The 23,892-nt window shown below is 44.3% G+C and overlaps 1 long non-coding RNA gene across 4 annotated transcripts in view; it reads right to left on the bottom strand.

Moving 5' to 3' along the window:
* Window positions 1–377: 377 nt before the first annotated feature.
* The window catches only part of LOC112930864 (uncharacterized), a 69,180-nt gene continuing 45,665 nt past the window's right edge, over window positions 378–23,892 (bottom strand). The window contains exons 5-8 of one of the 4 annotated variants that reach the window (XR_011995486.1): window positions 15,541–17,461; window positions 11,263–11,356; window positions 4,862–4,954; window positions 1,899–2,199 (exon numbers count right to left, since the gene is read on the bottom strand). This is a non-coding gene — a long non-coding RNA (uncharacterized lncRNA). Of the gene's footprint in view, window positions 493–1,898; window positions 2,200–4,861; window positions 4,955–11,262; window positions 11,357–15,540; window positions 17,462–23,892 lie in introns of those variants that run through there. The other 3 variants (XR_011995487.1, XR_011995488.1, XR_011995485.1) reach the window with 3 other exon arrangements.

Below are 23,892 nucleotides of genomic sequence, written 5' to 3'. Positions count from 1 at the left end.
CTTTGAGTTCACAGACATTGAAGCTGGTTGTACAAACTGTACAGAGCTAGAAAGACCCTGCTGGGATAATGCTCACCCAATCCACGCGAATGGCAAAGAACAGGGTTTTTCTTCCCTTTTAAAAATTAATAAGCTGGGATCCCTGAGTGGCTCAGTGGTTTAGTGCCTGCCTTGCGCCCGGGGCATGATCCTGGAGTCCTGGGGTCGAGTCCCACATTGGGGTCCTTGCATGGGGCCTGCTTCTCCCTCTGCCTGTGTCTCTGGCTCTCTCACTCTCTCTCTCTCTGTGTCTCTCATGAATAAATAAATAAAATCTTAAAAAAAAATAAAAATAAAAATTAACAAGCCATGTGGGCTGCCTTTTAAGTGCGATTAGATAAGTTTACTCTAGTTTTAGTTTAATACAAAATTAGTAATTTCAGCCTCGGAATCATGTTGTCTTGTGCGCTCTTCATCCTCTTCATTAAATCGGGAATGGACTGCAAAGAACACCTTGATGGATAATTCAAAAGAAAGATGATATTGATTTTGTACTTCTAACTTCCAGGACTCTGCAATAATAATTTTGTTGTTTTAGCCAAAAAAAGTGGGGAGGAGGAGATGCTATAGTGAGGTAGTTAATAGAATGGACTCTGGAACCAGACTGCCGGGGCTCAAATCCCAGTTCTGCCGCTTGCTGGTATGTCATGCCTTGGTCGTGTGATTTCACAGCTTTGTGCCTCAGGCTCCCCATCTGCCAGGTGAGGTGACTATAGGACCTACTCCATTGGGTGATTATGAGTGTCTGCACGTACAGAACTGCTCAATTAAGAGGGGTTGTTATTATTTTTTTCTTAGAAGCGGAGTAGGTGGTGATGATCGTATTCAAGGTTGCCTGGTGATTCACTGACAGTGCCAAGGTCAGCCCTGAGCTCTCCCATGCCCCCACCAGTCTACACTGGCTTTGGGGGAACCCTCTGTCATTGGAGGGTAGGGCAATTACTCTACCCCACCTCCCTGCCCACAGCCTTATCTCCAGATCCCTTGGAATGTTTTAATGAGGGAAACTCAAGATCTGGCTGGGTAAAAGCAGAAAGGTAAGGTTCTCTGCACCACTCTCTACCAGTGCTAGCTCCAATATCAGTGTCATCTGTGACTGGATACAGGGGTCTGGTGACAGAAGGCTTGAAACCCTGAGAGCTATAGGGACCCAGAAATCTGTCATAAAGGGAATAAGTTAAACCAAGAATTGGGCCCAAATTCTGCTCTGCCTGAGAAACTGGGTGACCTAGGGAAATCATTTCACCTCTCAGAGCTTTTGGAGATAACACTGGTTGAAGTTTTTAAGGCTAGGATTTGACAAGACCAGAAATATCTCACATTCCAAAGGATGTAAAAAAATTTTTTTTGCTCAGTCAGTGAAGGTATGAGAAGAGGTCAAATGTAGAGACTGACTCTAACCTGCTAAGCAGCTAAGAGCCATCATAAGCCCACATGGTTGAAAAATTCCTATGGGGCAACTTTTATTGCAATGCAAATGCAACCCAGAAGCCAAGACATAAAAGGCCAAGTCATGGAAGTTGTGTCTGTCTTGAAGGCAGTCACCCAGAGGGTGGGAATCAGAGGGGTTTCAGGGGACACACTGTGAATAAGCACTCTGGCCAAGGAAGCAAGCACATGGCTTCCTGTGTTAGCCAGCACTGGTTTCAAATCCTTACTTGGCCACTTGTTGACAGCTGAGTGATCTTAGGTAAGTCCCTCAACCTCCTGCCTCACAGCTTCCTCAGCTATAAAATGGTCGTAATAATCATGGCCCATGTGGTCATCCATGTACAGGATTATGTTGGGTGATGCAGTGAAATGTTCCTAGTGCACAGTAAGCTCAATGAATGGAAGGTATTGTTCTCATTTGGGTTCTCTTTGTTTTGGGGTGATAGAAATAAAACTCAAGTAAAAAAGTTTTATTTCTTAATAAAGCTTAAGAAGGCGTTTTATTGGTTTAAGTAACCAAGAAGGGCAGGGGTGGAGCTGGCCTTAGGGAGGGAGGTCTGGGACCAGGAGCTTAAACCCAAAGACACTCTCTTCTCAGCTTTTCATCTCTAACTGTTGGCTTCATTCCTTCCTTCCACAGGCAGGCTTCCCTGTGGATGAGGATATGGCTCCCAACAACTCCAGGCTCACATCTCCATCACCCATCGGGAAAGGATTCATTCTCATCAGCTAAAAAAAAAAATCCCAAGAAAGGACCCTAAATTGCCCGGCTTGGGTCACATGATCATCACCTCAATCACAGTAGCCAGGAGGATGGAGTCCTCTGATTGGCTTATCAGTCATGTATCTAGGGCACCAGGGAAGTGCTCTTAGAAGAAAGAGGATGGGGATGCTCCGCCAGTTTCTCTTCAGGGAGTCTTGTGGGTGGAGAAGGGGAACAGTTCTCTGTGCTAGATGCTGGGAATGGCATGAAGCCACTTCTTACAGGTGTTACATCCTCTTAGTGTGCCTTTGGTGCCAGGTTTATCCTAAAACATACGCTTTGTAGAAACAGCTCGACTTAATACAGCTTAATGCTGCCCAAATCCACCATCTTCAGCCGCTGTTTGCAGAGCTTACGCAGCGCTCATAGCAAGCAAAGCCCCGGCTCGGTGACAGTCTCACTGGAGGGCTCATCGTGGATCTTTTCCTGCCCCTGCCTACGGTCTCCAGGCACAACTGGACCCTGGCCTCCTACATGCCTCCTGGATACCAGGCTGCAGATCTCATGGAGATTGGGGGTGCTGTGGTTAAAGCAAAATATAACAGGATTGGAAGGGACCTCAGGGTCCACCTGGCCCATTTCATAGGTGAGGAGACAAGCCAATGGAAGGCAAGGGGACTACCTACCCAAGGACACAGAGTTCCTTTGGGAACAGTGTCTTCTTTACCAACTACCATCAACCTGTGGGTGTGGTAGGTCCTCAATAAATATTAAGTGAATAAATGAATGAACTGAGATTTTCACCCAGACCTCTTGTTTCCCAGGCCCATATAACTCTGCTCCCTCTTGAACCTGAATATCGTAATTTCAGAATCTAAAGTCCTTTCCTATCCTAATGGGGATAGGTGTTGATGGCCAGGATGGGCAGGAGGGCTGTTCAGGTGCCGAGAGGACCAAAATGCTGACAATCCTAGCTGAAGTGAATGAGAAGTGGTATGTGGTATTGGGGCACGCAGGCAGGGAGAATGGATTGGAGATGGATGAGTATATACTCATCATCTTTTTGTAATTTAGGATTTGGTCCTGTGTGTGATAGGCAAGGTAGGGATTCCATTCCTATCTGCTCGATGAGAAACCTGAAGCTCCGAGAGGGCAATGACTTACCCAGCCTTCCTACCCCACCACAGCCCCCCACAGTTTGCAGAGGAGCTTAGACCCCTCCTCAAGTGTAGGCATCTCAGCTTCTGGCTCACAACCCTCTGTGGCAGACACTTGGGGCCCTCAGCACCTGCCACTCTGCCTGGAGCTCTCCCTGTTGGTCCTTCCCAGGGCAGGTGAAACATGCTGGGAATTGACAGCCCCTTCCCTGGAAACAATCCTTAACCAGTGGCTGACACCCTGACATCCAAGTTGGAGATATATACTCCAGCTGCCTTGCCTTGGTGTTAAGGTGGCTTAACACCGAGGCTGAAAACATGTACCACACTGGTTCCCCAGCATGGTCCAGATCCAGTTGCCCAACAGGGGTCACTTGCATGATAACATGCCATTCATTGTGTTCTCTCCCTGCCCTGCTTTACTTCCATGCTCCCTGGCAGCATTTCCTGGGATCCTCTCCCAAATAAACTACTTCTACTTGAATCTTTGCCTTAGAATTTGCCAAACTAAGCCAATCACCTTCTTTTAAAAAGAGAGTGGACCGGGCAGCCCGGGTGGCTCAGCGGTTTAGCACCGCCTTCAGCCCAGGGTGTGACCCTGGAGACCCTGGATCGAGTCCCTGCATGGAGCCTGCTTCTCCCTCTGCCTGTATCTCTGTCTGTCTGTCTCTCTCATGAATAAATAAATAAAATCTTAAAAAAAAAAAAAAAAAGAGTGCGAGAGAGGATCTTCTGGCTAAATAATGACAAATGCAGCCCATAAAAAGTAAATCCAAGTCAGGTCTAGAATGCCACATTGCCTCCTTCCTACCTGCCTGCCCCTCTCCTGGCTCCCACCCTCACCAGTCCTACAAGTTTCTCCACCACCCACTAAGGAGGTCATTGCCTGTGAGGGTGTCACAAGTCATGCTACTGAGAACCAGCACCATGCAAGGCTGACTCCATCCCTGAGCTCTGGGTGACAGTTTCCCATGGCCCTGATAAGAGGCCAGGAGGGAGTTGGCACTTGCCCTGCTTTCTCATGCAGGCACTGGTCTGTCCCTGTGCCACCGATGAGCCTAGCCTCGTGTCACTTTGTTCCTGGACTGACCCCACAGGATGATCTGTGTCTGGGTCTGAGGACCAGAATCATGGGATTACAGAATGCTGAGCAGGAGAGACCCAGAGGGACCAAGTGCCTTGTCCAATCCTCCCATTGTAAGGAGGAGGAGATGAGACCTGGGGAGAAGACGAGGTCTTGTCCAAGGTCACAGTGCATCAAGAATTGGGGTCTTGTTGGTCTTGTCTAGGGTGGCACAATGAGGAACAAAACCAGGCTTTTTTTCTTTTATTCCTAGGAATGTTTTTTGCTTATTATAAAAAATTATGAAAACGGGAGAGGGGGATTATTGGCCGAAGGTCAAATGCACAGATTTTCAAGATCAGTGCAGATGGGAATGGAATCCCTGCCCTGCCTATCACACACAGGACCACACAGACCTTCACCTGAAATCCTATTTTGCTGTCAGCTGAGTGACTTTAAGCAACTTACTCAGTACCACGTGCCTCCGTTTCCATGATTGCAAAGTTGAGGTTCTATGAGCCATCCAACAGGGCTGACAGAGACCAGCGAGGAGGAAGGCACCTGGTAATAAGAAATTCGATAAACATCGGTTGCCTCTGAATCTAAAATGAGATGCTGTCCATTAGGCCTCCGTGTGGGATAAACTCCAGGGAGGTTAAACAGAAATATCCTCACCATGTTCATAATCACTTCTGAAGAGTTGACAGCAGGGACTAGTGCAGGATTTGCAGGCTGGTTGCTGCAGAGTACTATTCTATGTGAGAAAAGATGCCTTGTGAACAAAGAACTGCACCGCCAAGTAAGTTTGGAAAGAGTTCCAAGTTTACATACTGCAGGACTTCTCAGAGACTCTGCTTCCTGACATGCTTTCGCATGTACAGCGTTTCCTGGTATATCTGACCATGCAGTTCTCCTGGTCAGGAGCACTAAATACCTCCCCCCTCCCCGCCCCCAGAAGTTGGGGGTGCTCCAGGACAGTTTGGGAAACATTACTAGACTACTGGAAAGGCCACTTGACTGAAATCAGGAGCCTTTGGTTCTTATTTTACATCTGCCATTTACTCATTATGTGACTTCAGACATACCCCTTATCCATATGGGCCTCAGTTACCCTATCAGTAAAATGGGGAGGAGGAATGGAATTCCTAGGGGTGCTTCAGTTCTGATGTGCTGGGATCTCAAAGCTCTTCTCCTCAACCATTAACTCCCTGCTTTTAACCCTAGTATACCCAATTCTGGCCAAGGACAGTGCTGGGAGAAGGGCAGAGGGTCCCAAGAGGGTGCCAGCAAGCAGGATCATTGCTGGTCCCCTGTTTTGCCCCAGAAAGGTAGGCAAAATTCTTGGGGCAGGGCCCTGCCAGCCTCCGGCCTAGAGACGTGAGAGCTGCTACCCTCCACTCCCTCCTCCCCTGCCCCCCTGCCGGGACAGTCAGCCGCTGGGGGATTAAGAGTAGGCCCAGCGCCCATTCAAGCCATTCAGCAAGACAGGAAGCCAAGCGGGCTCCTGCCCGCCCGCCTCTGCTGGGCAGGTCTGCAGGATTATGCACATTGTGTTGCGGACGTGCACAAAGGGAGGCCCAGCCCACAGGGAAAGGCTGTGTCCAGGCCGGAATCCACCACCCGGTAGCTAAGGCAGGCTGCTGGGCTGAAGAGCTCATCTGCCCGTCTGCCAAGCCAGAGCCTGCACCCTCACAGGTGCCTGGCATTGCCCTTTACCTGCACAGTGGATAGCTTGGGGCTTCCAGGGGCATGATGGGTGCCATCCCTTACAGTGTCCGCCAAGACAAGGTCCTCGCATCCACACACAGGGCTTTAGCCTGAGTGCAGGAGTCTTTTCTTGGGACAAAGCAAACATCTGTACAAAAGGCAGGTAGGTTGCCGACGGCAGGCAGGCGGGTGAGGACAAGTTCATCTCCCTGAGCCAGAGGCTCCTGAAGGCCTCTGAGGAACTGGCGTGTTCATTTTCTCTATTTTCTTACGGCCACCATCTAATTGTTTTTTTTTTTTAAGATTTTATTTATTTATTCATGAGAGACACAGGATAGGCAGAGACACAGGCAGAGAGAGAAGCAGGCTCCATGCAGGGAACCCGTCGTGGGACTTGATCCTGGGTCTCCAGGATCACACCCTGGGCTGAAGGTGGCGCTAAACTGCTGAGCCACCTGGGCTGCCCCACCATCTAATTGTTAACCTGAACAGGCTACATTCAGCTTTGAAGGCAATTGAAGATAGAGATGTTCAGCTCCCAAGGGCTGAAGCCAGATCAGACCGGTCAGTCCCACCTGGCCACTTGAAGAGATAGGCACTCTCTGGGATCCTGTGGAAAAGATGTGTACTCTCAGTGATGCAGAGTGTCCTAAACTTCACTCATGCCTAATTTCAGCCACATCTGTGTAGATCTGTATCATTACTGGCAATGTTTTCCTTTTTATCAACTTAACTTTTTAAATTGAAACTTCTTTGGCCTTTTGCTAAGGCAATAATATCTGTGAAATTAGGGGTCTTATGTGCTAGTTCTTTTTTTAATATATTTATTTATTTATTCATGAGAGACACAGAGAGAGAGGCAGAGGGAGAAGCAGGCTCCCTGCAGGGAACCTGATGTGGAACTCAGCACCCTGAGATCATGACCTGAGCCAAAGTCAGACGCTCAACCACTGAGCCACCCAGGTGCCCCTGTGCTAGTTTTTAATGCAATAAAAGTCATTCCCCAATCATAGAAAAAACGGTTTGGCCCTAGACTACCTACAGTCAGCTTGGGCATTGTCCATGGTAAGTGGTAAGTGAGGTAGAATGGATTGGATTAGTTAGTCATCAAGCTCTTTTCAGCTCTTGGGAGCTGGGTTTATGAAACCAAGAATCCCCAGTGCCACTGATTCCAAAATTCTCCATAGCCTCCTAAGCCAGACTCTCAACAGTCATCCCAGACTCCTCCTCCTTCCTCACTCCTCTGATGCAGTCACTAGGTAGTCCTGTCTCCAGAACACCTCGCCTGTCTGCCCTGTCCTCAACCATCCCTGGTGGCCATTCCCTCAGTTCAGGCTTTTATCTGCTTTCCCCAAATCCCTGCAGTAGCCACCTCACTGGTCTGCCTGTTACTTCCTGACCACCTCCAAACCACTCTCCACCCTGTACCTGGGTACTTTTTGCCATGCATATTGAAAGCATCTAGAATATAGTAAATACTAATTAGTAAAAAAAAAATTTTTTTACATTATCTTAAAAAAATTTTTAGGATGCAAATCTATTTATGTTCTTTATTGCTTAAATGGTTTCCCCACAGACTTCAGGACTCCAGGAAATTCCTTAACCTGGTATAGAAGGCTCTTTCTGGCCTAGCCACCACCTCCCCTACTTCTTTAGCTATATTCTTCATTATTTCCCACCTCTATCCTTGTTCTCCAATGAGACCAGGGCATGAGGTGTCCACATGTGCCACTACGTTTCATACCTCTCTGTGCCTTTGTGGATTCTGTCTCTTTTCTCAGGAATGTCTCCCTTCCAGACCACCACCTCTTCTTCAGTTGGCTAGCCAATTTAGGAGCTTACTAAATGGCATCATCCTTTCTGTATCTGTCAGCTTGTACTGCATAACAAACCACCCCAAAACATAGTAGCTTAAAATAAAACAAAACAAAAATATCACTGATTATTTCTTACAAATCTGTATATTGGGTGGATGGTTCTTCTGGTCTAGGCCAGCCTCACTCACATGTGCAAAGCCTCAGCTGGGATATCTGGGACAGTTGGGATGGCTAGAATCTCTCTTAACATGATCTTATCCTCCAGGAGGCTAACCCGGACTTGTTTACGTGGTGGACTCAGGTTCCCAGCAAAAAGAGAAAAGGCGAGCGCCATTGTGCAAGTGCTTATGAAGTCTCTGTTTGCACCACATTTGCAAACATCCACTGGCCAAAGCAAGTCACACAATGAAGCCCGGCTTCAATAGTAGGCACGGAACGTAATCCCCAGATGGACACAGAAGGCAAGGGGCTGGGATCTTAAAGAGGCAACAGAGGACACAGACTTCTCTAGGAATCAATTAACAGAGGCTTGCCCTTGAACTTTGAGTAATGTCTTACAACATGCCCAGAGATGTTCTTCAAATGTTAATAAACTGCCTGGGACAAGAAAGTATTACCCTCCCGCAGGTGGCATAGAACAGGAGTTCAGAGGAAGATAAGTGGACATGGGACAAGACAGGCCCAGAACAGACCTGAATGGAGGCCCTTCCTTAGTTGAGTTGTTCTTGATCTTTGGAGATTGGGACACACTGTCAAATACTAAGGTTTCTGGAGGCATGCCTGAAGGGATTATACCGTACTCCCAGGTTTGCAGGGCTTGCTTGCTTGCTTGCCCCTCAACACTATGACACGATTTACTAGAACTGATGGCTGCTCAGGCTTATTCCCTTACATACCCACAAAGCAGAGGTCTGTGTGTCATTCTTTGTCAGAATGACCCCTTGCTACTTGTGCTTATTCACTCACAGTGAGGGTAGTGCATAATCCCTCCAGTCCAGTCTTCCAACCACATCAGGGCTTACTGCAGCTGAAACTGAGTTTTCATTTTTTCAGTACTCCAGTATACCCCGCTTAAGAAGTGGTGCTTTAGTCAAATAGCTAAGCCTCCAACAAGAAGCTAGATGTTTGTCACAGCCATCAATTTATAGTATGTTGTATATACACTTAGGCATAAATATATTTAAAATATGTAATTCTTGCTTAATAATACACCTATTCTTTTTTAGTGGTTCATTTTATCTTAAAATTTTTTAAAGAATTTATTTATTTATTTATTTGGCACAGGGAGAGAGAGCACAAACGGGGGAGAGGGAAAAGCAGACTCTCTGCTGAGCAGGGAGCCAGAGGCAGGATCATGATCTGAGCCAAAGGCAAATGCTTAACCGACTGAGCCACCTAGGTGCCCCTATCTTAAAAATTTTTTAATTGAGGTATTTTTTGTGAATACAGTGAAGTATTACAAATGTCCTAGATCTTGATCTTGGTATAAAGGTATATGTTCCTTTGAAGTCTGACTTCTTTTGCTCAACCTAACGTCTTTGAGATGTATTCATGTTGCTGCATATATTAGCAGTTTGTTCTTTTTTATTGCTGGGAAGCATTCCATTGTGTGAATATATTGTAATTTGTTTATGGATAGTAGGTTGTTTCTAGTTTAGGGGTATTAAGAATAATGCTGCCATGAATATATAGTGAACTACATTTCCTTGTGGTATATATTCAAGAGCAGAATGGCTGGATCATAGAGTAGGTGTATATTTAGCTCTAGTGTGCAATTCTGAAGAATGACTAAAGTTTTTCCTTCATAAAATCCCCCCAGATGCTGTTATATACAGACTCTAAGACTGGTTGGATTCTGAACGTTAGCCTATATTCTAGTGCTCTAGATGGGCCCCACCAGATCAGCAGCCCCCTTTACAGAATAAATAAGGATTTTTTCGACCTTGTCTTTGTTATACAATACATTGGCACTGTCTCATACTTCATTCCAAATGTTGCTTTACATTTTACCAGACTAAATGCCCCATAAGGGCAGGTATTCCCCCATCCTTGTAATTCCCCTTGTTTGGCAACCAATAGATAATTGATGTTTAAAGATAAATAATAATTAGTTAGCTGTTACTGTGTGAGAAATTATGTTAAAGCTCGGTGGCTTAAAAACAACATTTGTTATCTCACAGCTTCTGTGGGTCAGAGATCTAAGAGCAGCTTAGCTGAGTGGTCTGGCTCAGAGTCTGTCATGAGATTACAATCAAGGTATTGGCCAGAGCTGCAGGTATCCAAAGGCTTGACTGGGACTGGAGGATCATATTCCTAATTCACTCACTCCTGGCTGTTGTCTGGAGACCTGCAAGCTGGTTTCCCCAGAGTAAGTGATTTGAGAGAGAACAAATAGTAAGCTGTAGCATCTTTTATGACCTAGTCTCTGAAATCACACATGGTCATTTCCACTTTATTTTGTTCATTAGAAATGAGGCACTAGGTCCTGTCAGTACCCAAGAGAGGAGAATCAAGCTCCACCCCTTGAAGGAAGGAATAAGAAAGAATTTGTAGTCATATGCTAAAACCACCATCTCTAATAATAGTTAACATTTGTTGAGTACTTACTATGTGCCAGGTACTATACTATGTACTATGTATACAGAGTATTTTGTTACAACCCTACAAAGGAGATACTACTTTCAATTTTTCAGACAGGAAACTCAGGTGCTGAAATATGAAGGAATTTGCCCAACATCCCACAGTAAATAACTGAGCTAGAATGGGAGCCCATAGGTCAGATTCCCAGAAATATTGCTCCTAACCATTAAATAATACAATGAACAAGAGACAGTGGAAGAGTCTATGTATTTAGGGTTCTCAGATGCAGTGGTAGGTTGAATGGCAGACCCAAAGATATGTCTGTGTCCTAATTTCTGGAACCTGTGAACACTACCTTATTTGGCAAAAGATATGATTAAGTTAAGGATCTTGAGAGGAGGTGCTTACCCTGGATTATCCATGGAGGCCCTATATGCAATCACATGCACATAAAAGAGAGCCAGAGGGAGTTTTACACAAACAGAGGAGCAGAAAACAGAGAGGAAAAGGTTATGTGAAGACAGAGGCCAAGATTGGAGTGATGCAGACACAAGCCAAGGAATGCTGGCAGCCACCAGAAGTTGGAAGAGGCGAGGAACACATTTGTACATCGTTCAGAGGAACTGTAGCCAAGCCAACACCTTGATTTGGGACATCTGGCCTCCAGAACTATCAGAGAATAAATGTCTATAGTCTTGAGCTACCAAGTTTGTGGTACTTGGTTACAGCAGCCTGAGGAAACTACAGATATAAAGTATTTCCTACCTCTCTGTTCAGTGTCACTCTTGATGGCTGGAATGAAGTGCTCAGGCTTGTCAGCATGGTTCTTGTCTTTGGATCAGCGTGGCATCAACTCAGCCTGAAAGCAGTAAAAAAAAAAAAAAACTAAAATCAAGTTAAAAGGAGAAAAAGAAAATTGCATAATAACCACCTACATTGTTATTACTAAACTTGAGTTTTACTCTGAGCTTCCTGGTAGCTGTGGCTAAAAGAGAATCTAGATGGATTTTATAATTTTCATTTTCTGATAAAAAAGACCCCATGTGTTCTTCAAAAAAATACACATCTTTCCCTCATATTACATATTAAGAACAACTGAGCAAATGTGTCTTCATACACTGAACAAAGCAAGAGATAAAATATCAAGAGTGACTTCAAGAAGATCAAGGAACTATCCTCATGTGTAAGTTCCTGTGTAATCCCTGGATAAAAACTGCAGCCTGACAGAGAAACACAGTTCAGCATCACCCAGGCTGGCACCCAGAAATGACAGCTCATGTGTATGCAGGGCGCCAAAGTTCACAAAGTACTTTTACATTCATTATTTTACATACACTCAAATGGCTCTTGAGAGCCAGGCAGGGCAGAGAGTGTAATCTGCACCTTACAGATGTAGAAACCAAGGCCTAGAGAAGTGAAGAGATTAGATTCCCCAAGGTCACACAGCTGATGAGTGAACAGGTTGGGTTTCAGTGAGGCTCCAAGAACAAGTCTCTATAGGTTTTACTCAGTGCAGATGCCTCCTATTGCTCTACAAGGACCTCATGCCCAACTGTCTTAAATCTCCAAGCACACTGAGCCTTTGTGGGAACGGTCTTTCTCTCACACTTCTTGGGAAGCCCCCGGTACCCACCCAGGGCTGGTTGGTGAAAGACCATACCTCACCCCCATCCTGCTGGTCTTTCAGATTCCCAGGTTCTAAACCCACTAAGAAGAGTCTCTTAAAGGAGAGTTGTTGAGGTGGGGCTAATAGCAGAGCTCAGACCTAGCAGGAGGAAGAGATCCAAGAGTGAGGGTGATGCCAGCCCAGCAGGGGAGGGGCCCCGGGCGCTGTCCGCCCTGCAGTGCTGACCAGCATCAGGTTACTGGGGAAAAATGGGACCCCAGGGGAGGACAGGTTTGGCTTCCCATCTCCCACCCTTCGTGTCCAGAGGCTGACAGTATTGGAGTCATTTCATCAGCTGAGGGACCTGGAGGAAAAGGAGAAGGACTGGCCATTACTGCTCCCCTTCCGTACTTTCTCCCCACTCCATTCCCTTTGGTGCCTCTTTCTCCCCATTATCCTTTCCTTCTTTCACACGATTCCCATCTCCTTGCCATTCCTCTGGAGTCACTTTATTTCTATCGTCCTATATGCTTATCTACTGTTTCTTTCATCCTTCTTTCCTCTTCACCTACTAGCTGTGCCACTGCTTGTAAGTTTCTTAACCTCTCTGAGTGAAAGTCCTGACCTCATATGGGTGGTATGACCCATACCCATACTCTGTGGCCAGTATAGAGAAAATGCTCAATCCAAATGCATTACCCTCAGCCATTTCCCTTCCTCCCTGAGGGGGTGGGGACACCACCTTAGCTCCCTTTGCCTCCCATAACTGAGCTCAGCATGCTGACTGCTCAACAACCACTGAAGAAAGCCTGGGGGCATGATCATCTTCCACCACCTATGGAGACAGATCCTGGCCCAGGGAGTCTGGCTACACCCAGCAGGGCAGGAGGGTGACAGATGATGTTTGATGAAGATCTCTAGAGGGGAAGGGAATCATGGTTTACTACATGCCTACTGTGTGCCAGGAATGTGGGTAAACACTTTGCATCCATTATCACATGTGGTCTCTGTGAGAACCCTATGAAGCAGGTAATATTACTAGTACACTTGTTGCTAGATGAGTAGAGAGATCAGAGAGGTGATGTGACTTTCCCTGGGTCAGCTATTAAGTGGTGAAGACAGATCAGTTTGACTCTAAATGCCACGCTCTTTAACTTTCTACTATGGGAAAATTTAAATATAGAAAAATAGATAGAATAACATAATGAACCCCCATGTACCTATCACCTAGCTTTAGCAACCAACTTTGGCCAATCTTGTTTGATTCCTACCCACACCCACAGCACCCTTTCCTTATTTTGAGGCATACTTCAGACATTATATAGTTTTGTCCATAAATATTTCAATATGTGCCTTTAAGATATAGTTAATTTTTAAAGCATAGCCAAAATACCCTTATTATGCCATAAAACTATGGAATAATTTAAGATGATCAAATGGTAGGACAGCTTTTACATTTCCATTCATTGTCCTTTTCTGCTCTTTTTGCCTCTTTTAATAAAGATAATGATACCTCATCCACTGCAAAGCCCTCCCACACACATTTTCTTATTTAATGCTTGTATCTGCATTAAAATGGTCACACAGTAGGTTAGGGCCAGAGTCTGGCCCTGTGCCTCCCAGCCCTTGCTTCTTTCCACCCCAGAGTCCATCAAGATGGAAGATTTCATCTGTCAGGCTTGGAGGCTCAGGGGGGCTCCTGGAGCAGACTGAGAGACACTCCCACCAATGGCAGCAGGCTGGATAGCATGTGTTCCCAGTTGAGGAAGGACAGCCAAGTTCCTTTCTCTGGGTAACAACAGAACTAATTCCATGGCTCAGGCTTATTTGCGTGCAATAGCTCCCCAAAGCCTGGGCAGCGGCTAGGGCTTACCATCTAGCCTCCTGAGCGGCATGCCTTAAGCCCCCTGCACTATGGGAGATTGGATGCTGAAGCCTAAAGGGCGGGCACAATAGCCAGATCACTCAGCCAACCTTACCCTAATTCTACTTTTTGCCTAAGTGCAGGTGGAGGGCAAAGGTCTCTCTATTTTTCTTCTGGGAGCCTCCTTGCCTAGCCAGCCCTGCACATGCAAAGAATGCCAAGGATTCCATTCTAAATCCCCTGGCTTTTATGGCTAATTCTTCCATTAGACTGCAGGCTACAGAGCAAACCCCTCAGCCTGGCATTCAAGGCCTGTAGTCTGCCCAACATCACTGATATAACCTGGATAGAGACCCATGGGACAATGGGACAATTTCAGGCGGCACAAACAAAGCTTTATACTAGCTAATTCCCCAAATTCTCCAGCTAGAGCTGTGCTTCTTTAGCTTTAGACTATATTCACCGTTTATTTTTTAAAAGATTTTTTATTTATTTATTCACGATAGACATAGAGAGAGAGAGAGAGGCAGAGACACAAGCAGAGGGAAAAGCAGGCTCCATGCCAGGAGCCCGACGTGGGACTTGATCCCGGGACTCCAGGACCGCGCCCTGGGCCAAAGGCAGGCGCCAACCTGCTGAGCCACCCAGGGATCCCCTATATTCACTGTTTAAATGGAAGCATTGCTCCTGCCAGTAGTGTCCATTAAGTCTTTTTCCATAGCTCAAATGTAGTGCCCTGATAATACCACTTGCTACTTATTTGCCCATGTAGACCATGGCATTTCATTCCTCCATATCTTTTTTCATACCTTTGTTCCTCTCCCTGGAGCCTTAACTTCTTCTTTCTTCATCCATTGACTATCACAGATACCTGGACTCAGCTGAGCCATCACCCCCTCTGGAGAACCTTCCTGAATGCCTCCCTCCTCTCGTTAACTTCCCAGCCTCCACAATGGATGAAGGGCCCTTTCATGGGTTTGACTTGACTATACCACTTATAGTAGCCAGCACATTGTGAGCTTTTCCAGAGCAGAGATCAATATTGTTCTTCTCTGTCTTCTTCCAGCCTGAACACAGGGCCTGGTATGTAATGGGATCTCAACCAAAGGTGCTTGTTGAAATATTTTATTTCACTGAACCCTTACTATAGCTCTGTGGGTTAGGCTGCTCAGGAATGGTGATTCTTCCCATTTCACAAAAGTGTAAGTTGAGACATGGAGAGGCAAAATGCTGTGTCCTGGGAACCCAGGGCTGAGAGGAGGCCAATGCTCTTATCTGTGTCTCTTGCCTCCTGGTTCAGCCGCTCATGCTGTTGCCCTCCAAGAAGTGCCCTGGAGGCCCAGGGCAGAGAAAGTGAGACAACGCAGAGCAGGATGCAGTACCTCTGTGACTGTGGAGCAAGCACCCATGCCCAAAGACCTCCAGCACAATCCCCTGTCACCACAGGGTAAAGCCTCAATTCTTTATCCTGGCCTTGGGGCCTCCTACAACATTCCCCAAGCCCACCTCTCCAGCACCATCCTTTACAATTACCTCTCAGATGCCCCTGCTGCCACCACACCAGCCTACTCACCCTTCTCTGGGCTCATCTGAGTTTTCAGACCACTGTGCTCAGTGTCCAAGCTCTATGTCCATCATGCCCCAAGACACTGTGATCAGCACAAGTGGATAAAGAGGTGGGCAGGTGTTCACAGGAATCTTCCAATGTCACGGTGACGAATCAGCATAGTGCTCAAAACAAGCAGAACAATCAGTATTTTCCCACACTGTGCTCATGGAATAACAGCACCCTAAGAGATGCTTATAACTAATCCTCCACAAAAGAGCCACATGGACAATATTATAATGATCTCGCATGTACTGAGTGTTTGTATTTCAGGCACAGCACTTTGCATGAAATGCTGCATTTCAGCCCCATAACAGTGCTAAAGCTGCAGGTCAAAGAAGCTAGTGAACTTCTCCATGGTCACACAGCTAGGAAGTAGCAGAACTAGGATTCAATACCTAGCTGGTGCTCTCAGCCACTTTGTGAGCCTACTTTTACCTGTCTACTGCATTTTTATTTGAGGAAATTCAAGGTATAATTAACATGTTAAACATCCTGAGGATTCTTATTTAAATTTAACTAAATACTGAAGTCCAGAACAACCCCCTTTTCACCACCACCTTTTGTTCTACTGAATGCTATTAATATCTCACAAAATGTAAAGTTTCCCTAAACAGTTTATAAAATGCTGGGCTAGAAAATATCCCCTCCTATTGTCCTAACAACCTGACAGCATGGGATGGAGCTGCTGAGGGAACCCTGGAGACCTCTGAGCAGAGCCTCTTTACTGTACACATGGGATTCTGAGGCCCAGATGGTGGCAAGCGCTCTTTGAACAGCCAAGGAGGCAGGGAGCAGATTTCTGACTCCTTCCTCAGGGCCAAGAAAGGCCTTTACTTAAGGCTGGCTAGTGGGGGTGGTAGTCTGGAAACCTCTCAGAAGGTGGAATTCACACACCTTCCTGTAGAGGCCGCACAGGTTTCAAAGGATAGTGCTAGAAGTAGCACCATATTGTTGGGGGGAAAAAAAACTCCCTAAGATCTGGAGACCACAAAGCAGGAGGCTTCCACAGAGCACATCAAATTTAGAAAGGGGAACCCTCTTGCACTGTTGGTAGGAATGTGCAATGGTGCAGCCACTCTGGAAAACTGTGTGGAGGTTCCTCAAAGAGTTAAAAAATAGAACTACCCTACGACTCAGCAATTGCACTGCTGGGGATTTACCCTAAAGATACAGATGCAGTGAAACACCGGGACACCTGCACCTCAATGTTTATAGCAGCCATGTCCACAACAGCCAAACTGTGGAAGGAGCCTCGATGCCCATCAAAAGATGAATGGATAAAGAAGATGTGGTCTATGTATATGATGGAATATTAGCCATTAGGAATGACGAATACCCACCATTTGCTTCAACGTGGATGGAACTGGAGGGTATTATGCTGAGTGAAGTAAGTCAATCGGAGAAGGACAATCATTATATGGTCTCATTCATTTGGGGAATATAAAAAATAGTGAAAGGGATTAAAGGGGAAAGGAGAGAAAATGAGTGGGAAATATCAGTGAGGGTGACAGATCATGAGAGACTCCTAACTCTGGGAAACGAACAAGGGGTGGTAGAAAGGGAGGTGGGCGCAGGGATGGGGTGACTGGGTGACGGGCACTGAGGGGGGCACTTGACGGGATGAGCACTGGGTGATATGCTATATGTTGGCAAATTGAACTCCAATAAAATAAATAAATAAATAAATAAATAAATAAATAAATAAATAAATAAATAAAAATAAATTAGATTGTTAGGGCACCTGGGTAGCTCAGTGGGTGAAGCATCTGCCTTCGGCTCAAGTCATGACTCCAGGGTCCTGGGATTGAGTCCCACATCAGGCTCCCTGCTCAGCTTCTTCCTCTCCCACTCTCCCTGCTTGTGCTCTCTCTCAAATAAATAAAATCTTGAAGAAGAAAAAAAAAAATTAACTCCTCCAACACAAAGGGACAAAGGGCCAGAGGGAACTGGACTTGTCCAAAGCCACACAGCAAGTTCAAAGCAGAGTGGAAATAGAATTCAACCCTCCTGCCTCCTGCTCCAAGGCTTTTTCTGTCCTTTCTTGTAACTGCCGTTGTACTTAGCTATGCCCTCAATCTGGCCAGAGACTCCTCAAGAGCAAAGGTAGTGTCCAAATCATGCTTGATTTCCTGGCTACTGACATTTAGGGCTAAAGAAATGTGACTAAATGAATAAATAAAGAAAACTTTTTTTTTTTAACCAAAAACTGGTTCTGAAAATGACTAATTCTTCAAAGGATAAACATTTGCTATCAAAGAATAACAGCAATGTGACTAAATGAATAAATAAAGAAAACTTTTTTTTTAACCAAACACTGCTTCTGAAAATGACTAATTCTTCAAAGGATAAACATTTGCTATCAAAGAATAACAGCAACACTTATGTTTAACATACATATGTGTGTGTGTACACACAGTCAAAACCCAAACACTGCTCTAAGCATTTTATCTATATTAATTTATTTAAATCTTACAGTGACCATAAGGATAGGTATCATCATCATCTCCATATTGCAGATGAGAAGAAAAGTGTCACAAATACATAGGTAGCTTGTGTAGTCACACAACTAGTAAATAACACAATCAGGATTTGAACCCAGGCACTATAACCCCAAAAGCTATGTTCTTAACCACTATACTATACTACCTCTCAAAAGTGCTGTCTTTACCAAACAGGTCCTACGTGGCAGGCACTTTGTGAAAGCATCATTTACATTACCTGTAATGCTCACAGCAAAACCCTGAGATAAATATTATTTTTCATTTTATGGCTGGAAAAATGAAAGCCCAGAGGTATAAAAGGATTTAGTTGTCTAAAGCCACACAGCTAGGAAGTGACAGACTTGGGATTTGAAGCCATCAATTTTAGTGATATGCCTGTAGTCATCGCTCATGGTTTATAGCTAAACTGTCATAAGCAATTCAGTCAAAACTTAAGTAAAAGCCAGTGCACTGTGTCATCTTCCATAATATTGTGTGAAATATTTTCCTTCCAATATATCTTCCTTTTGTTGATTGGTTTTGTTCCAAAGTTTATTATTCATTAATTCATTTGTTCATGCAAATACTTATTGGATCTCACATACACACACGTGTACATACACGTGCTAACCCCTACCTTGTATGAGTGATATGGCAATAAAGATGACAGACACTGTCCCTTCTAACCCTACCTGCATAAAGCTTACATTCCAGGAAGACAAGTCATCATTGAACAATTCATGTCACAATTAATTAGCAACTTAAAATGGTTGTGATTCCTTTTTTTTTTTTTTTAATTTTTTTTAAAATTTATTTATTTATGATAGTCACAGAGAGAAAGAGAGAGAGGCAGAGACAAAGGCAGAGGGAGAAGCAGGCTCCATGCACCGGGAGCCCGATGTGGGATTCGATCCTGGGTCTCCAGGATTGCGCCCTGGGCCAAAGGCAGGCGCTAAACCGCTGCGCCACCCAGGGACCCCCAATGGTTGTGATTCCTACAAAGAAGAGGTAGAGATGGTTATACTGTGATTGGCTTCTGCTCAGAGTAGAAAGTTGTGGTTAATCTGGTGCTGTGGTTAATCTTTTATGTTTTGAAAGCTATTATTAAAATTAAATTCCATAGCTCCATATGGCAGTTTTATATATATATATATATATATATATATATATATATATATATATATATGAACAGGCAAAGATAAGTTCTTGCTTATTTGAGGGAAATAAAAGGGAATCATCGATAAACACATATCCCTGGAAAACAAGACTACTTAAGAGTAAATTAGAGAGAAGATAGTCAAGAGATATTCACAAAGAATGTCTTCTGAGTGGCTCCTATATGATGGAACTCTCTGGTTTTGGGGTGGGAGATGGGAGGGGTTCCCCACCAGTGCCATTAAGGAGGAGTTATTATGCCAATTTAAAGAGGAAAAAAACAAAGATACTGAGAGGTTAGCCAATGCTATGGAGATCAGTCACACAGCTACCAAGAAGGAACAGGATTCAAGCCCAGATTGTTGTGACAGTAACAGAATCTTTCACTGAATTATACCGTATTTCTTTATCTTAAAAGCTGATCAGCTAGGAGTTGAAACTTTGGCCTCCGACATCATAAGTATGCAAAGTCTTTTTGTCAATACCATCTCTCCACCATGGGGCCCTGAAGAAGAAACATTATTTTCTGGGACCCAAGAGGATGAAAATGAGAAGATCCCGCATGATGTAAACCACAGTTGTGGGGGAAATTGTTAATTACCGGAATGATTGCATTCCTTTCCTCTGAGGTATAGGCTTCTCAAACAAAAAACTTTAATATTTTGTTTATGCAAATGGAGAAAGCATTCTCCATCTCTCAGATAAGATGGCCTGAGTGGGGTCTTTTCTCTGCCTTTCTACAACATAACCAAATATTTTCCTTCATGAAGGCAATCCCACCTCTTCGTGTACCCAAAACCTTGCCCAAAGTTCCTGGCCCCAATTTCAGGAGCAAAACCATTTCCTACGAATCCAGTTTTCTCACAGCTTGAAAGGGACAATGAGGCTTCGCTTTGTTTGTTTATTTGTTGAAGAAAAAAGGACTCATCCTCTAGCATGGGGACAATATTCATTTGTTTGCCCACATGGGCCTGCCCCCATAAATGCCTTTTCCCATCAGCAATGAACACTTCAGAGCATTTTCCAACACTGACGAAATTCAACTCTGGAATAGGTAAGTGTAGACTGTGCCTTGGCCAGTGTGCCTTCCTAGAAGCCTACTGCTCCCATCAGCCCCAACTGCCCGGCTGTGGGGGTCTAGGGAACCTGAGTGTCCAGTGAGCTGTTGCTCCCACAGCAGACATTCTGCCTCCTTGAGAGTGAACAGGGAAGAGGGCACATGGGCAGGCATGTACGAACAGACCTCCTTCCTAAGGAGCTTGCCTTTCAGGTTTCCTAAGAGCTGATGTGCCTGTGGATTCTATAATGAGAAAGGATTTGTTTGTTGAAGGATCTTTTCAGCTTTATTGCTTAACTCAAAGGTGAGAAGGGGGTGGGGGCAAGATGAGAATTATTCTCCTTTGCTTTTCTTTGCCTTCCCAAATAGTCCAAATCTAAGCTTTGTCTGCAGATGCCCTGAAATAGCAGCCAAGATAGTTTTAAGGATGTGCAGATAGAAGCTCTAGTCCTGTCTGGCCCCCTAACCTATAAGACCAGGGGCAAAACCTACCCTTTCTCTGGGCCAGAGTTCTCCCATATATTCAATGAGAAGGTGGGTACTATTATCTGTGTCTCGGTTCTATTATCTGTATCTCAGTACAATGGGCGTCACAGTAAGTATCTGACTTCATCTTCCTGGCTGTTAGAAGGATCAATATGGAATAATGTCAAGTAAATCAGATCTGAGACCTGAAGTGGCTTAATTTTGACAGTTAATATGTTAAAACTATACAGTAGGGGTGAGCTCTCATTGGTTTTGAGATTTCCTTTGTATAACATCTTTGTACAACAAATATATTTTATTTATATTTATCTTATTCTGTTTTATAACTTTTTTTATTTTGGAAAACTTTTTACAGAAGAACTTCACAAGAAAGAACAGAGGGTTCCCATGTGCCTTTCATCCAACTTCTCCTGATATTAACATCTTATGTAACTATTGTACAATTATCAAAGCTAAGAAATTAACTGTTCATTAAACTATAGACTTCACTGAAATTTTGCCAATTTTTCCACTTAGGTCCTTCTTTTTGGTTCCAAAATCCAATTGGAATTGGTCACACATTATATTCAGGCACCATGCCTCCTTACGCACCTCCAATATGTGACAGTTTTTCAGTCTCCTTTTTTTTTTCTTTTCATTATCTTGACATTTTTGGAGAGCACTGCTCAGATATTTTGTAGAATATCCTCAGCTTGGGTTTGTCTGATGTTTTCTCATGACATGACAGAGCTAATGCATTTTCAGAAGATTGTCATACAGGTGAAGTTCTCTCCTCCTTGCATCATAACAGAGGTATGACATAAACAATGTCATTACTCGTGAGGTTAATTTGATCAGTTGGTAAGGTAGTGCCTGTCAGGATTCTGCACTATACATTACTACTTTCCTCTTTCCATACTCTGCTCAGAAAAGAAGGTGACCAAGTTCAGCTTACACTACACTCAAAGTTCAATGGCTCAGGAATTCAGTCTCTCCTCCCAAGGGAGAAATATCAAAGATTTTGTGGACCTGTGTCGAAACTACATTTGGGGAGAGGTCCCCTTGAGGCTGTACAAATATCCTGTTTCTCCTTAAGGTTGTGCCCACCAATTTTATCATCAGTGGATCTTGCAATTATTATTGTGGGGTTCTAAAGGTGATTTTCTATTTCCCTCATTCCTTCTATATTTATTATTTGGAGCTATTTTAAAAAGAAGATTTGGTTGACTTGCTTGCTTGCTTGCTGGATGGCTTGCTTGCTTTCTGCCTATATGGACTCATGGATATTTATTTTTGTATCTTTTTTAGTTATAATCCATATTATGTGTATTTACTTTAGCCACTGGAGGCTATTTTGGGTTGACTCATGTCCTTTTGATATGTCTGGTCTTTTTTTTTTTTAATATTTCCTTACTTTCTGGCACTACCTTAGGCTTTAGGATCATCTTGTATTTTCCCTGACTCAGTACTAGAACTGGCCATTTCTCCAGGGGAACTTGGCTCCTTTTATTGGAGAATGGCATCTGGTAACCAAGATCTAGACTCTGAGTGTGCTCATGGCTACTGGGGTGTCACTGCTCCCTCAGCAGACAGAGCAAGGAAATTACTAACTCATAAGTACATGCAAAGCTATATTTGTCTTTCTATCCATCTTGTATATATATTAAAATAGACATAAATCCATACTGATACCTCCAACTCTAGTCTATTCCCAACAGGGTTCAATCTAGTCTTCCGTATATTCATGTGTGGCTTCCTCTCCAAAGTGAGAAACCTGGCTCCCATCATCTATGACTTTTAATTATTTGTTAAACTCTCATATACATGTAGTTCCAGAAAACTAACTTCTCCTTCCATAAGAAACACATTTACCATATGAAGTAGTGTTTATGAACAGTTCTTTTTGTCTCTAGGCAAAGGTAATTCTTAATATTTAAAAGAAGGTCTGGATTCAAATGCCAGCTCTGCCACTCACTGACTATGTCAATGTAAGGCACTCACTTAACCTCTCTTTCATCTGTTTACTCATCCATAAAACCAGAATTATGACCTCTATCCTACCTGCTTTGTACCCCTGATGGGAAGAAAAGAATTAGAAAAGAATATATAAAGGGGCTGAAAAATCATCTAATCCTCCTCAACTGTCTGATGTTATCATAACATCATCATGGTCCCTGAGCTCCAGACTTGGGCCCTGTAGATGGCAGCTCCTGTCTTCTGAGTCTTGTCCTGCTCTAAGGCACATACAAGGGTCACAAGCATCCACTCCTTTCTGCATCCAATTCAGTGAGTCTGATCCAGGCCAAGCTGGGAGGGAGCCTAGTCTCTGGCTAAATAAACATGGACGCTAAGAGCATCTGGGCTCTTGGAGGCTCTCATTACCTGCTGGGGCATTTCAGCTCAGCTAGCCTAGACAGAGCCTCTTCTTCCAAGAGAAGAAGCAGACCTCTGGAGGCGGGATGGGGTGTTCTCCCTTTGTTGGGAAGATCCCCAGCATCTTGAGATGAGAAGCTTCATTCTCACTTTGTTTTGTAGACAGGCAGGGCCACTCCCCTCTCCTAGTCTTTAGTTTTCCTATCTGTAAAGATGAGTGTGTTGGATTAGGTGAGAAGTCACAAACTAGTAGCCAGATGCAGTGGACGTGTTGTATTTGGCCCACAAGGCACTTTCAGTATTTTTTTAAACAGCCCTCACTTTGTTGTTGTTGTTGTTGTTTATATTTATTCATGAGAGACAGAGAGAGACAGGCAGAGACACAGGCAGAGGGAGAAGCAGGCTCCATGCAGGAGCCTGATGTGGGACTCGATCCTGAGACTCCAGGATCATGCCCTAGGCTGAAGGCAGGTGCTAAACCACTGAGCCAACCAGGGATCCCCAACAGCCCTCACTTTTAAAGCAGTTTTAGGTTTACAGAAAATTGAGTGGAATTGAGTCCCATATGCCTCTTCTCCCTACCTCCACATTGATAGCTTTTTCTACGATTAACATGGTGTGTTAATAAGGTACTTTTGTTGCAACTAATGAACTAACATATTCCTATTATTATGAATTAAAGCCCATAATTTATATTAGGGCTCAGTCTTTGTGTTGGTCAATTCCACGGGTTGTGATAAATGCATAATGTCACTTGCATATTCACCATTATAGTAGCATAGGAAT

Source organism: Vulpes vulpes, chromosome 12 (genome assembly GCF_048418805.1).
Source record: "Vulpes vulpes isolate BD-2025 chromosome 12, VulVul3, whole genome shotgun sequence".
NCBI lineage: Eukaryota > Metazoa > Chordata > Mammalia > Carnivora > Canidae > Vulpes > Vulpes vulpes.
Note: the sequence above shows the minus strand (reverse complement) of the source record. Positions and strands in the feature narration are given on the sequence as shown.